This window comes from Cygnus olor, chromosome 9 (assembly GCF_009769625.2).
Source record: "Cygnus olor isolate bCygOlo1 chromosome 9, bCygOlo1.pri.v2, whole genome shotgun sequence".
NCBI lineage: Eukaryota > Metazoa > Chordata > Aves > Anseriformes > Anatidae > Cygnus > Cygnus olor.
The window spans coordinates 22,982,112-22,995,963 of record NC_049177.1 but is presented as its reverse complement, the minus strand read 5'-3'; the positions used below and the strand labels follow the sequence as shown (position 1 = coordinate 22,995,963).

At 35.3% G+C, this 13,852-nt stretch overlaps 1 long non-coding RNA gene across 2 annotated transcripts in view; it reads right to left on the bottom strand.

Annotated features, from left to right (window-relative positions):
• Nucleotides 1-13,852, bottom strand: part of LOC121074749 — a 42,331-nt gene that overhangs the window by 11,627 nt on the left and 16,852 nt on the right. For both annotated transcript variants that reach the window (XR_005822524.1, XR_005822523.1), the window contains exon 3: nucleotides 10,289-10,405. This is a non-coding gene — a long non-coding RNA (uncharacterized LOC121074749). The remainder of the gene's footprint in view (nucleotides 1-10,288; nucleotides 10,406-13,852) is intronic.

Sequence of the window (13,852 nt, the reverse complement as noted above, 5' to 3'; positions counted from 1 at the left end):
CAGACAGTTTTTGGCACTTGATTTTTTGCTTTTTTTTTTTTTTTTTTTTTTTTTGAAAAACATTAAAACACCCAGAGCTGCAACAAAGTTAAAAGCTTAGGTCTAGACATGAGGTCATCATTCTTCATTATCACCTTATGTGAAGAAATAAAAAAGCGATGCACTTGTGATTGAAACCAAGGCACTTATTGATACAGCTCTCCACTGTAAACCTCCCTTTTCCTCTATCTGCTATGTAACAAATTGTGCTATTTACCAGATGGCTATTACAGATGTTTTGTAACAGATTCCTCACTCTAGTCTGAAGCCCAGCAAATTGAGCAAATGCAGAATGTGAGTTTAATACATACTTGTTTGCAGAAACAGAGCTGATATATTGTTATAAATTGTATGCTTCCTCAGTGTCCAAATAGTCATGGGTTATGAGAGTGCTAGATGCTTACTTGACATACAGTTATTTATGTCACCCAGTGCTGTGATCTCACTGTACCTCACAAAAAAAAAAAAAAAAAAAAAAAATCTGCAATGAAACCTCCCAAGGCTACCAAACCCTTGGAGAAAGTGTTGGCAATGATTCATTAGACAGTGACATAACCTCCAAGTTAGTACTGCACCTATGGACCTGATGGATGTTAGCTGTTTCTGCAGTATTAGAAGTTCCCATCAGGTTTCAGATAGATGAAAATATCACCTCTTAGTCATTACAAAATACGTATATATATAAAAATACAAATCTTGCAGGACTGCGTAAAAGACTGTTCTCACTGGTAATTTGCAAATACTCTTGTACTAATGACCACTTGCTGAATAAAACAAACTGTGTTCTATATGAATTCAAACCACAAATTCACCTTGGCTTCAATTTTCACAGCTAATTTTGCAAGCCAAACCTTTATCTAAGAAAATCATGAACAGAAAATAAAGCATAAATAGGTACTTGTGTAAATACGTGCTTTGATTGTTCAGTCTATCTTAAAAAGTTCAGAATAATGAATGTTACTCGCTATTAGTAGGGGTGGGAGAAATGTACTTTTACCAGATGAAGGTCTCAGTTGATCTTGCAGCACTGAATTTCCTTGGAAAACTATTGATACAGGGTCATAACATTGTATTTCCTGTAACCTACACAACGAGGAACCTGATTTCAAATTCTTATTTGGAATCTCATACATCCAAGGAAGCCATAAAGACCTGATTTCAAAATCATTTAAACTTACTGATTTCTGCAGGTTTTGTATCATTTCAAGAGTGTGGATTTCACTGAGAACAGAGCATTAAATACCTGTGAACTCAGATTCATAGAATTCTAAATACCTGTGAACTTTGGGCCATACATTTCACTGTACCATTGATAGTACATGGAAAAGGTACTGCTTACTTCACCATACACAGTAACAATAAATACATAAAAGATGATAGAACATTCAGATAATATTGAGTTAAAAATGAAAAAGATATTCATAACAATGGTTAGTGGAGATGATGTGTCTTAAAAACAACAAAAATTGATCATGGAGTAGAAAAAAAAATTATAGCCCCTACCTCAGGCATTTGCATGATCTTCTTTAGTGTGAACAGTAGTAAGTGCTCAAAAACTTATTTCATTTATTTGTCTTTACTGCAAACTAGAGATAAGAAATAAGGGTAAATATCCAGCACAAAACACTAATTTCCAGAATGCCAAACTACTCATTGGAGCAGGAGCAATGAACTGTGTTTGGATCTCTTGGATCCCACCATCACGTGAGAATCTTTTTTCCTCCTGTTTCTTCAAGTCACTTCTAGGACACTTCAGCAGTTAAATATTAAAAGCTTTACTAATTTAAATAATTGTTGAGATGTTTACAGTTATTTTTATTTGTTCCTATGTGAAGACTATCAATTAGTGATCTTTCATATAATGTTCAGAAAAATATTTGTATCCAGGGAGTTAAAAAAATCAATAATAAAAACAAAATCGCTGAAACTGTCCTTTGTTCTAGTACAAATTGTTACTTTGCTAACCATTCTGTAAAGCAATGTGTTTCTGTGATGTCTACAGAACAAATGAGTGTCAACAGATGAATATTCATTAATGTCAGTGGCAGAAGTGTTTGTATTTGCTAATGCATTGCAGCTAATAAACTCACTCTTTTCTATATAAAAGAAAAAAGTGTGCCCTCAGTGATGAGGATATTGCTAAAAGTAACAACAACAACAAAATCCTTTGACTTGCAAACTTTTTCATAACAGAATTTTGTGATTGAAATGTATCTTGCAGATAGAATTGCTTTCTTGACTAAACCTGTTTATTCATTTTGGGTAGAGATGTCTGCCCTTTGCTTTGAAAATTGTGGAAAAAAATGTGTTAGATCGTGACAGCTAATTACAGATTATTGGAAACCTGCCATTTTCATGAAGGCTTCAAAGTGAACATTTCTTTTCCAGCTGCATCTTAAGATACAGTACAGAAGATGAATCACTCTTTATGAGGAGTTTTAATCCATCTGTAGGTTATTCACTGAAGTTTCACAGTGTCTTATCAATGCCACTCTCCTGTTGGTTTGGCTGGGTGTGAGGTAACAGAGGCAGCAAGGGAAGTGATCTTTTTCATAAAAATGATACTATTTTCTGTTTACAAAATTCTTTCCAATGAGCTGCATAGTTCTAAGCCTTATTATTCCAAAATTATTTAATCAACTTCTCTGGGATAGTATTTACCGTTGGTGAATAGTTCACAAAAAAAAAGTGCAAAAAGTTTCAGTTGCAAAAAGTTACCACACTAATGTCTAGTCAAATCAGTCATTCAGCATCAGTTTCCTTCTTTATTTGAGTATATAATGCTGACTGGCACAAAATACATTTTGAAGTTTATATTTAGGAGTATTGCAATGCAACCTACATTTCTGAGTATCTTGTATAACTCAAAAAGATCAGCTCTGTGAATTAACAGGAGGTTTGCTGAGATATGAGGTTATTGCTATGCTATCATAACAGCTGTTTGCTGTACAGCATATAAGTGAGGTACTTGAGGAGTCAATCTCTCCTCTGTAAAGCGCACATATCCCAGTGGCAGGACTTAGGAAGTGAGATTCGATAAGCATTTGTCAGAAATGTGTTAGGAAAGCTGATCCTGCCTTGAACCCAGAGGGCAAACTTCACTGAGTTCTAGCACTTTCTCCAAGCCCTACATTTTCTAATCAAAATTAGTAATGGGATTCAAATCTAACCTTTGGTTAGATTTAAGTAAAGGTTATTCTTTTCCAGATTTATTGATTTATGCAAAAAGTTCATTAAAAATAAAATTATATATGTATATATATATGTATAAAGAACTATATAATAATATCTGCCTTTGATAATAGTACATGAAAACCTGCAAGAAAAACACCTTGAACTCCAAAACTGCATCCACTATTTAAAGAATAAATGAAAGATCTGGCCTTGACTTTATGGCTGTTCTTCCAAGAAGAAAGAAGCATTCCTACAAGGACTTATGTAGTTGTTTCTGCCCACTCTTTTTATTATGATTTTAGAAAATTGGAATATTTCAAAATATCAGACGTGGCTTGATATGACATTTTACAATTTAATATTGACATTAAAATAATAGAGCCATGAAAGGTTTGAAGAAGATGCTACTTTCCAATTGTTTTGTTTTAGATAATGTCATGCCAAATATGCACTTTTACTGTGGTTTTCCTATATAGTCTCAAAAGTTATGTATATGGCAGTGAGTGAGAGACAGAGATCAGTTAATGATAAAAAATCTTGATGTATCTCTGACCAGCACAAAATTCATCTTTCACACTTTTAAACCTATCCAGCTTCTAATTCAAATCCTGCTATTGAAAAAAAATCTTGCAACACAGCACTAGGTCTCTGCAATACGGTACAGAGATACAATTTCAATTATTTTTCACTGCTCTGAGAAATATATAGTGGTGGATTTGTACATGATTAGACTATTAAAGAAAAAAAAAAAAAAGCAACATTTTATTCCCGTAGAATTCCTTAGTTCTCACGAGTGTTGTCATTTTTTTCTTCACTGAATCCTCAAAAACCAACCAACCAACCAAAAAAATAAACAAACAACAATTGAGACACAATAAATCTTACTATAGGTTGTTATTAAACATGTATCTGTTACAAGTTTTCTTTTTACAAGCTTCTTGGAATACTCTTGTGTGGAAAAACAGGACTGCAGATGCTTACTTTCTACTCATTTGCTTAAATAAGCATGGCACAATTCATATGAAAGATATACAGCTGGATTGATGGAAAAGAGAAGTAGCCAGCACTTATTAAAAGGGGGGGGGGGGGGGGGGGGAGGGGGGGGGGGGGGGGGGGTGGGGGGGGGGGGGGGGGGGGGGGGAGGAAGCTGTATCTAGAAGTAAAGAAGAGAAAAATTCATAACTGTAATTTCTCTGAAAAATTCAAATGACTGTTCTTTTTTTAAATGTACTCAGTACACTCACTACACCTATCAAAAGAAAATTAAGAATATGAGTTACCCCAATAGCTTGGGACTAGTGGACTTTAATTTCACATTGAAGCTGAAGAGATACCAATTCATATAAATCACAGAATAGTTTAGCAGAGAAGCTATTTCCACGTCTTGCTAAGATATGTCTCTTTCAAACTTTTAGAAAACAGTATTTTACTGATCACATAAAAGTGACTAAAGAACCTGACCAAAAGCCCACCAGTTCTTTTGGCTGACTAAACATCATTAATACACAGTGCTATTTACATTGATGAAAGCAAGACATTTAATGCTTTAGACAGGAGGCCTATGTTTCTTCATATTTCATTTTATCACCTATTTTGTGCAAGTGGTAATAGCTATATTCAAAGTGCATGAGACTTGTTTCTTGATAATCTACACTAAGAAAAATTTCATCCATTCCCTAGATTTTCCTTTGAACAGCCATCATAATATATGTGCTTGCATTTTCCATAATATCACCTTTTTATTTGGGGGGCTAACTTTCTTTCAAATGGCTAGCAGTATTTAGCTCTTCTCATAGAATAAATAACACTCCCATCTTAATGTTAGCCTGCCTGTCAAGTCATAGAAGAAAAATAGTTATATGGGAGTCAAGTTGGTTATATGTATTGAAATTCCAAGTTAAAGAGATGTGGGAACAATACCTTATGTTGAATCTTGTGCTCTGTTACAGCCTGCTTTCAACAAAACTTCAAAAAGCCCATCTAAAAACTGGCCCAATGGGTGCTCTGCCCAGGTAGCTTTTGTCTCTAAATTTTAACACAAATTGGACATGGCATGTCCAATGCCTCACACATATTTTAGTGTCTGCCTGGGGCTGCGTATTATTTGATACAGAAAAAGGCTTGTAAAAAGGATAGGAGTCTGCTTTGTGCTCAAGGTCTATTCAGAGGCATATGTATATTTTAAATAGATTTGCATTTCCTAATAGGCACCTCAGAACTGAAAAAATAGGCAAGGAACATCAGCTATTCAAATTTTTGAAGAGGAGAGAGAAAAGGTTAAAGGAAAATGCTAATCCTACAGTCATTTTACAGTTTTGTAATACATCTTTCCCTCTTAAAAGGAACCTTCAACTTCCATATCTCTAATTCAGCCACAGTGTTTCTCTTACAAATTTATCCAAGAGCTGTGCATTAATGGCAAGACAGAAGGGAGCTTCAGAAAACAGAAGCCGTTTTTCCAGACAACGCTCAGGCTGCATCTCCGTGCTGCTGGAGCAGTTCTGTACCCTCTGGCTCCCAGTTTTGGGCAGGACTGCAGGATTCAGTAGTGCAAAGGAGCAGAAAAATGAAGGTTACACTTTTTTTCATCTGAGGAAAGAGATAATCCAACAGTGTACTAAAGCCCTTTCTGGTCTACAATTTGGCTTACATCCAAATTCCACTTATCACCAAGATTAGCTGATTGTTCTCACTGGGTGTAATTATGCAAGCCTTCTCCTCCCTCCCGCCCCTTTCCTTCATTATGCAATTTTATTTTTGAAGAGTTTTCTTACAGGTGACACCTGCTGTGATAGAACCTGAGACAATAATACATCTTTACAGCTCTGCCTAGTCTGTTGCAACAGTATATGTAAGCAGTTGTTCAAACTGTCCTCTGAAAGGTTTTGGAGTGTCTGCAGAAATTTGGATATGCCAAAGCACAAGACAGCTTTTTCAAGGTCACAAACAGCGAGAGGCTTTAAAAGGCCCTCATCAGCTCTCAGCAATGTTGATACATGAGAGTTTAATTTGATGAGAATGGCACCTCATTATATTATAATGTGATGACTCCTTCAGCACTAATGCCATGTTAGAAGGTGGTATGAATATTCGGAAAGCTAACTGGAAGGGGTCTTCAGAAAGGCACATTCTTATAGACTGTGACAGTGAAAGGCAATCAATTAGAGTTATAATGCAATTTATTATAAAACATTTTCAAGACATAGACATTTACCCAGTACTATTAAGACAGATGTAAAATAGCTGCAGGAGGCCTTTGCAGTCTCATAGGGATTATATTGAATGCTTCTAAAGTCTATAATATAGTGTAAGGATGGTGCTGCTAAACTATCTTTTTTCCTTTGCTTAATCATGTCATAAACATTATGAGGTAAAATTGTGAATGAGCTGGGATATTGTATTCAAATTCAAGTTCATTAGCTCTGGAAGAAGTATAGAAGGCAAAGATCTAACAAAGGAGGAAAAAAGATTAATTTTTCTGGCAAAGTGGTAAAACTCAGATTTGCCAGGAAAAAAAAAATATATATATATATGTATATCTATAAATTGTATTTAATTTGTAGTTCAACAAAGATAAAATAAAAAAATCCCAACATCCAAAAATATTACTGACATTTGAGGAAAAATAAGAAATTTTTTTGAAGAAAGAAGATACTTATTTGTATCATTTCCAGCAAAAAAGACAAGAAAAAATATAATTTCCAGTAAAAAAAAGCTTATTGCCTTTTCTCAGGTAGTAATACTCTCTATGGAGCTCACAACAATCTATAAAGTATATGTGTTTATAAAGACTTTAAGTACTGGAGCCATTCAATTTAATGACTTTATAAGTTCTCTGCTCCCAATAGATGGTTGAAAAAACATTCAAGATGGTTTCAGTGTGCACCTTCTACTTTTTAAAGATGCATCATTTAATGAGATATCCTGGTTGCTTTGTGTGTGTACTAGCTATTGAAAAAAAAAATCAAAAGAAAAAAAATTCCTGGCATTGATCAAGCAACCAATTGATCAAGTTTCTCTTACAGAGGTGATCTGGTTCAGACATACTTCCATTTTCCTAGTACTCTGTAACAGTTCTCTGCCCATTCACAAATACAGAGCCACTTTCAAAATTGAACAATAAGTCACTGACTCCTTTCTTACTTTCCTTCATTGTCAGAGTATTTCACATCATGGCAGTTCTTTCCAATCAGTCGGAATGTTTTCTCACCAAAAAAAAAAAAAAAAAAGACTCAGGTAAGTGAATAACATGAATAAAAAACAGTCCAGAAATTAGAAACTGCTCATTCTCTGTATGTTAAATAACCTATTCCTAACATGCAAAATTTGAGATGAAAAGGTCTTAAAATGTGACTTGAAATATGATATAAAGTTGTTGATCAGAAACATCTGAGAAAATTAATGTAAAGCCTCATTTAATGTAACAGTATTATTACCTAAAGGAGCTATTATTCCTAATTGTTTTATGATTATGAACTATTGTACACTGCCTGCTCTTGATTCTGCTAGCACAGAATTTGAGGTAAGATTATGACTGATTGAATTTTAAATGTCAACCAATTTTATGAAGCAAACGTCTCCTGAATAAGAACAAATGTTAGTCAGAAATTTCTTCCAATAGGGACTACTTAGGGCTCTGTATTATTTATTTTTATTTAAAATTGGGTGTCTAAGAGGAAATGTAAGAGAAAAAAAGCTATTAGGAAGACATTAAGTGAAGAATAAAGATGAAGGCAGTGGGTGTGATGTTCCATCAATATCAGACCCCTGCTCCTGACTCAACATGTTCACTCTAAAGAATCAGCATACAAGGAAAACAGTAAGAAGCTGATTCAATGCCTACCAAAACCAATGGAAATTCTGGAGAAAGAGATCATGAAAAAAACAGTGGAAAGATCAGTGAAAAACGATATAATGTAGAGGTATTGCGTGCTTGCAGCCCAGAAGGCCACATGCGTCTTGGGCTGCATCAAAAGAGGTGTGACCAGCAGGTCGAGGGAGGTGATTGTTCCCCTCCACCCTGCCCTCGTGAGGCCCCACTTGGAGTATTGCATTGAGGTTTGGGGCCCCCAGCACAAGAAAAATGTGGGTCTAGTAGAGCGAGTCCAGAGGAGGGCTACAAAGATTATCAGAGGGCTGGAGCACCTCTCCTATGAAGAAAAGCTGAGAGAGTTGGGGATGTTCAGCCTGGAGAAGAGAAGGTTCCAGGGAAACCTTACTGCAGCCTTTCAGTACTTAAAGGGGTCTTACAAAAGGATGGAGAGCATCCTTTACTCAGGTAGATAATGATAGGACAAGGGGGAATGGTCTTAGAAAGAGGATAGATTTAGATTTAGAAACAGTGAAACTAAGCTTTGGTCAGAAGAAAAGCAAAGATTCTTCCCTCTCCCATATGCATATAGTCACAAAGGCCCATAATCTCTTGCACTAATTTATTATATTACTGTTCTTTGGAATGAATGATGAAGAATTAACTGCTCTGGTAAAAAGTTTTGTCTCGCTTATGCCCAGAACAAAATAATCTAGAATTAATGTTCATTAAACAAACCCTAAAAAAACAAGCATGAGAAAAGAATATGATATTATAATGTAATGCCAGTGAAAATCTATAAAAATTTAGGCATCCCCAATCAAAGTCTTGTAGCCTGTAAGAAATACTTCACAGTGTAGAGTTATACACATATTACAAATGTATTTATTTATTTCATGGTAATAAAAGTATGATTCAGATAGAAAACAAATATGAGAGATGATTTTAGGAAGTATCTACAAGAGAATTTTAAAAATATTTTGCCTCAAGGACTAAGACCTAAGAAAGAGGGAAAAAAAAAAAAAAGAAAAAAAAAAAGGATGTTTTCAACCTCTTCCTCTTCAAAGGAGTGTAAAAAATGAATGTCATTTGAAAACATTGAATTTATAACCCATAGTGGTATAATCTATCATAGAACAGAATGTTATTGCATTTTCCAGTATAATTATTAACCTGAATTCAGAAATATATTGAGATATCTGAACAAAGTGGAGTCACTAACTGTTCCTATCAGTGCAATGTCTTTAAAAATTACAACTCTTAACCAGAAAATGGTTGTGGCTTGTCTACAATGTCACTTCTAATGAGACTGAAAGATTTAGAGCCTTTCACCTTTTACTGATACAAAGATATTTATTTATTTATTTTCATCTCTTGCTCTTTTTTTTTTGGAATATTGGTAAGAGGAGAGGCATAGACATAAAATCAAACAAAGGAGGTCAGTCTCAAAGAATATGGAGAAATAACATGGAAAATGTAACTAGAGTTTGCCATTTCTAAATGTGTAGTTAAGAGCAAGAAAGTTTTTTAACACATTTTTTTTACTGAAATAAATTACAAGTAATCCTACTCCCCCAGGAGCTGGGCTCAATGATCCTTGTGGGTCCCTTCTAACACAGAATATTCTATGATGCTATGATTTTTAAAGAATGCTTATTTCAAGCCAGAGACTATATGTTATTTTTAAACCTTCACGACCTTTAAAACCCTCATGACTCTGCAGCAATTAACACTTTGTTGACATCCATTAACTATTTATGAAATCTTTTAGAAGTATTTGAGATGAAAATGTTAATTACACTAGAAAATAGTCTGAAGTGTCAGGAAATAGTGCAGATTCTAGAGTACAGATCTGTCTAACTGGTTGAACCACCCTTGATAAACATCAGAGAACTATAGAAAATCCTAAAATTACCTTCCATTTCTCTAACTTGAAAGCTTCCATGTGTATTAACACAGCATGATATAATTCACACTGAAAATGAAATATTTGTTTTAAATTCCTGATTAACACAAACCTGTTTTGATAGCTTCACTGGATATGGCAGAGTACCCTTCAAATTCTGTGAATTTGGGGGGAAGAGAGAAAATCGGGTGCAATGAATGCACAAAATGTCACTTACTTGCACAAATATTCATCTCCATCTTGATTCTTTTGGTCACATACTTCTTCATCAGCAAGGAGGACAGTTGTTCCATAGCCTCTCAAATTTAAGAGTCAATTACTGCCACAACACAGCAATGCAAAAGGTCTTTATCATATACCTGTCCAGATGCTAAATGAATCTTCCCTCTCAAAAGTCTCCCTGGCATCGCAGCATCCTTTTAAGTCTCTTTGGGCCATCATAGATCACTGGTAAACCACAGTGACTTCCAAGGACCCTGTTAACAGAGAAAGTATACAGGTACCTCTTACTTGGACACCTCCAGTTTATCAGCATCATTAATTCCTTGTGGTTCTCCCCCAATGAACACAATAGTCTAGTTATAATCACAGAAAGGCTATGGGAATGTGAATTATTGCTTTTCTCTCCTCATGAGGAATGCACTCCAAAATAGCTGTGGCATTTTCCCCTAATAGCCTCACATTTCACTTATATTTAATTTGTTACCTGCTGTCTCTTGGATTCCTTTCTGCATTGCTGCTCTCTGTCCTGCTCTCCTGTATTTTATTTCTGCTTGTTATTCTTCTTTTCTACCCCTTGAGAGAAATGCCTTGCATTTATCCACTTTCAACCACAAATTCCTGGACTTAATCCAATGTTCTGAACTCTCCAGATCTTTCTAAACACCCTCCCTTTTCCTACCCTGTGCCAGCAATATGTCTCATATATTAGCTTCTCCAGTACAAAATCTGTGGGTTTTGTTGTTGTTGTTGTATTGTTGGTGGTTGTTTTGTTTGTTTGTTTGTTTGTTTGTTTGTTTGTTTTTGGTGGTGGTAGTGGTGGTGGGGTTTTTTTGTTGTTGTGTTTTTTTTTTTTTTTTTAGTAAGTTCAGATTCTCAACCATTAATTTAACTGATCAGAAAGGAGGACAGAGTAGACAATGAATGCATGTCCAGTGGCAGGCATCTTACCGAAAATCAGATAAACTTCCTATTGATTTAGCTTTTTTTCTGGAAGTCTTTGCTCTCTTGTTACCAAGGGCAGCAGCAAACAGGACCAGAGGTAGTGACTCCTCAACAGGATTTCTGAGGGCAGCAGGGCCACAAGAAACAAAAAGCTTTTCCCAACTATTTGCATTATCTAGCAGCCTTATTCAGGGAGAGCAAAACTCAAAAAAAATAAAATAAAAATAGGTTTGGATGGAAATTCATGATCCTATGTTCCTTCTTATACTGCTTAAAAATAATACATTATTCCCTTACTGCCCAGCTTATGTAACTTCTTAGGAACTGCTGAGACAGAGCTACTTACACTGATAAACACAACAGGTGAGAGAAGACAGAAATTAACACATTCAGATTCTCAATTATTCATTGTTCTCAATGATAATGATGTCAATGAGAGCCTTTCCATATAGTTATTAACTGCCAGCCTCACTTTCAAATGTGACATACTCAGACAAACCATAAGCTAGGAGCAGAGTCCTTGATGATATCGGTAACGTTTATAAACAATATGAAAACAAAATAGAAAGCATAACATTTTAAATTTGTTTTACTAGCACCACTGGAACATTTCAATAACAGTTATAGTAGAAATTAACAGTCTTTACTGTGCACAAAAGTTTCCTTCTTCATCACCTCACTCAATAGTTTCTAATGACTTTACATATAATTATACATATTCATATGTAAATATCAATGTGTGTTATATTCACTTATTTGTGCTATATTTACATTTGAAGTAAGTGGAATTGACTTTCTTGGAATAATTATATTTTCTACTTTATAGAATCAGAAAATAAGATTGTGGACAAATTCATGTCTTATGGAAGAGTCATCTTTCTGAAAAAGTCTGCTTAAGTTTTTTTGTTTGTTTCAGAACTGTTTTTCTCCCCACTTATTTCCCATTTCTGAAGCAAATTTCAGGGTTGTTTATTTTTTGTGTGTGTGTTTTTTTTTACTCTGAATTTTTATTGTGTTTATCCAGATATTTTAACTATCCCCGGAAGTGGGTCTTAGATATAAAATCCTGCATCTATTTCCATAAATAGAGGGTCTTCCTGGCAACAGTGGGAGTTTTCGTTAATACAGTACAAAGAAATTGAAAAATCCCATAATAATGAAAGCATTTTCTATTCATACTGAAAAACTTTGCAAGTATACACCTCCTGAGGACACGTGCATAGGAACAAAAGAATGACCATACAGGAGAGAAAGTCTCCTTCTTTGCCTTTGGAATCTGAGTGAATCATTCAACTTTTCTGTCCGCCTAAAATAAGCATCAATAGAGTGTTAACTCCCTATTTTATAGAGTCTGTAAAATGCTTTGACATACCAATATATACTTATCTATAATCTACAATTCCCAATAGTTAAGCAACTCCCTGTAAAGAATAAAATCACAGAACAGGCATTTGCCCCCTTATGTAGTGAAAACTCTGCCATTTGTAGAATCTTGTGATAGTGATGCTCTTCAGTCAAGGATCTGGACAGGTGCAAACAAACACTTAAAAACAATTATTATTACTATGATGCTGAGTGGAGCTCCTCAAATAACAGAGAGACTTTTGTTAAACAATAAAACCCATAAACACTCAAAGCCCACATTTTGGTACAAACTTAAACAGAAGGTATGTATATCTTGCCCTAAATTTTCCACTGAAGACAGAAGTGAAGACTACCTTAATGAAGAGGAGAAGTTACCCCCCACCTGAGGCTGCAGGGGTTTGTATTTGTTCCTCTGCCTGGATCATTTGTTTCTAAAGACTCCTCTTAGAAAGGAAAGAAAGATAAGAAAAATGTCTCCTCAGATTGATTAATAATGTTGTTAAGCTCATCTGGCAACATTTTCTTCTTTGAAAAAGACATCTGCCCTTTGCAAAGAAATATTCCCTTCTTTTTTTCTTTTCTTTCTTTCCTTTTTTTTTTTTTTTTTTCTTTTTGCAAGCTACTGTCTATGGGAAGAGAGCACTTCGTCTTAATGGCGTGATTGTCTGGCATGGAAAGACCTGGAAAGAGAGAGAACTAAAGATGGAGATGAGGCAGAGAAAGAAGTTTTACTACTTTTGAAGGGCCTGAGAAAGGCTCCCTGCCATGACAGCAGATGATTATAAAAGGATTGCTAAAGAAGTTCTCTTACTGCTGCACAACTTTGTAAAAACATCAGTCCTAGGACATACGTGGTAGCACGGTGATTACTTCTCAGTTTTAGGGCTCTGAGCTGCTTATCCTGTTTGTATGAATAACCCCTCCACCTTCAACCAAGTCTGCAACCAAACTGCTCCTTCCCTAAGTGAAATTAATAATTCACAGTAGAAAAGTGTAGGATGACCAGCAGGACTGTTTCAAACAGATTTTGATCAGGCAAAGCCTCAGAAATAGAATATGAGAAATTTGCTACTCGGAATAGTTAAAACCCAGGCAGAGAGCTTTGAACAAGTTGATTTGAGATCCAAAAAAAATATGTTTTACAGAGTAAAAGGTGAAAGAGATTGTGTTAATACTTCTGTGTGGACCATAAAAATGCACCAGCACACACAGTGCCGTGTAGGCTGCTGGCACACTGCTGCAGGACCACCTTCGATTTCTGCTGGCAATGAACTTTGGGGGTGCTTTTCAGTGTGAACTCATTAAAACCGTTGGAGCTGGCACTCATTTGAAGCTAATTTCTAAGAGGTACGTTGATGCACATGTGGCCTGTGACTTATTTGAATCTGTCAAGT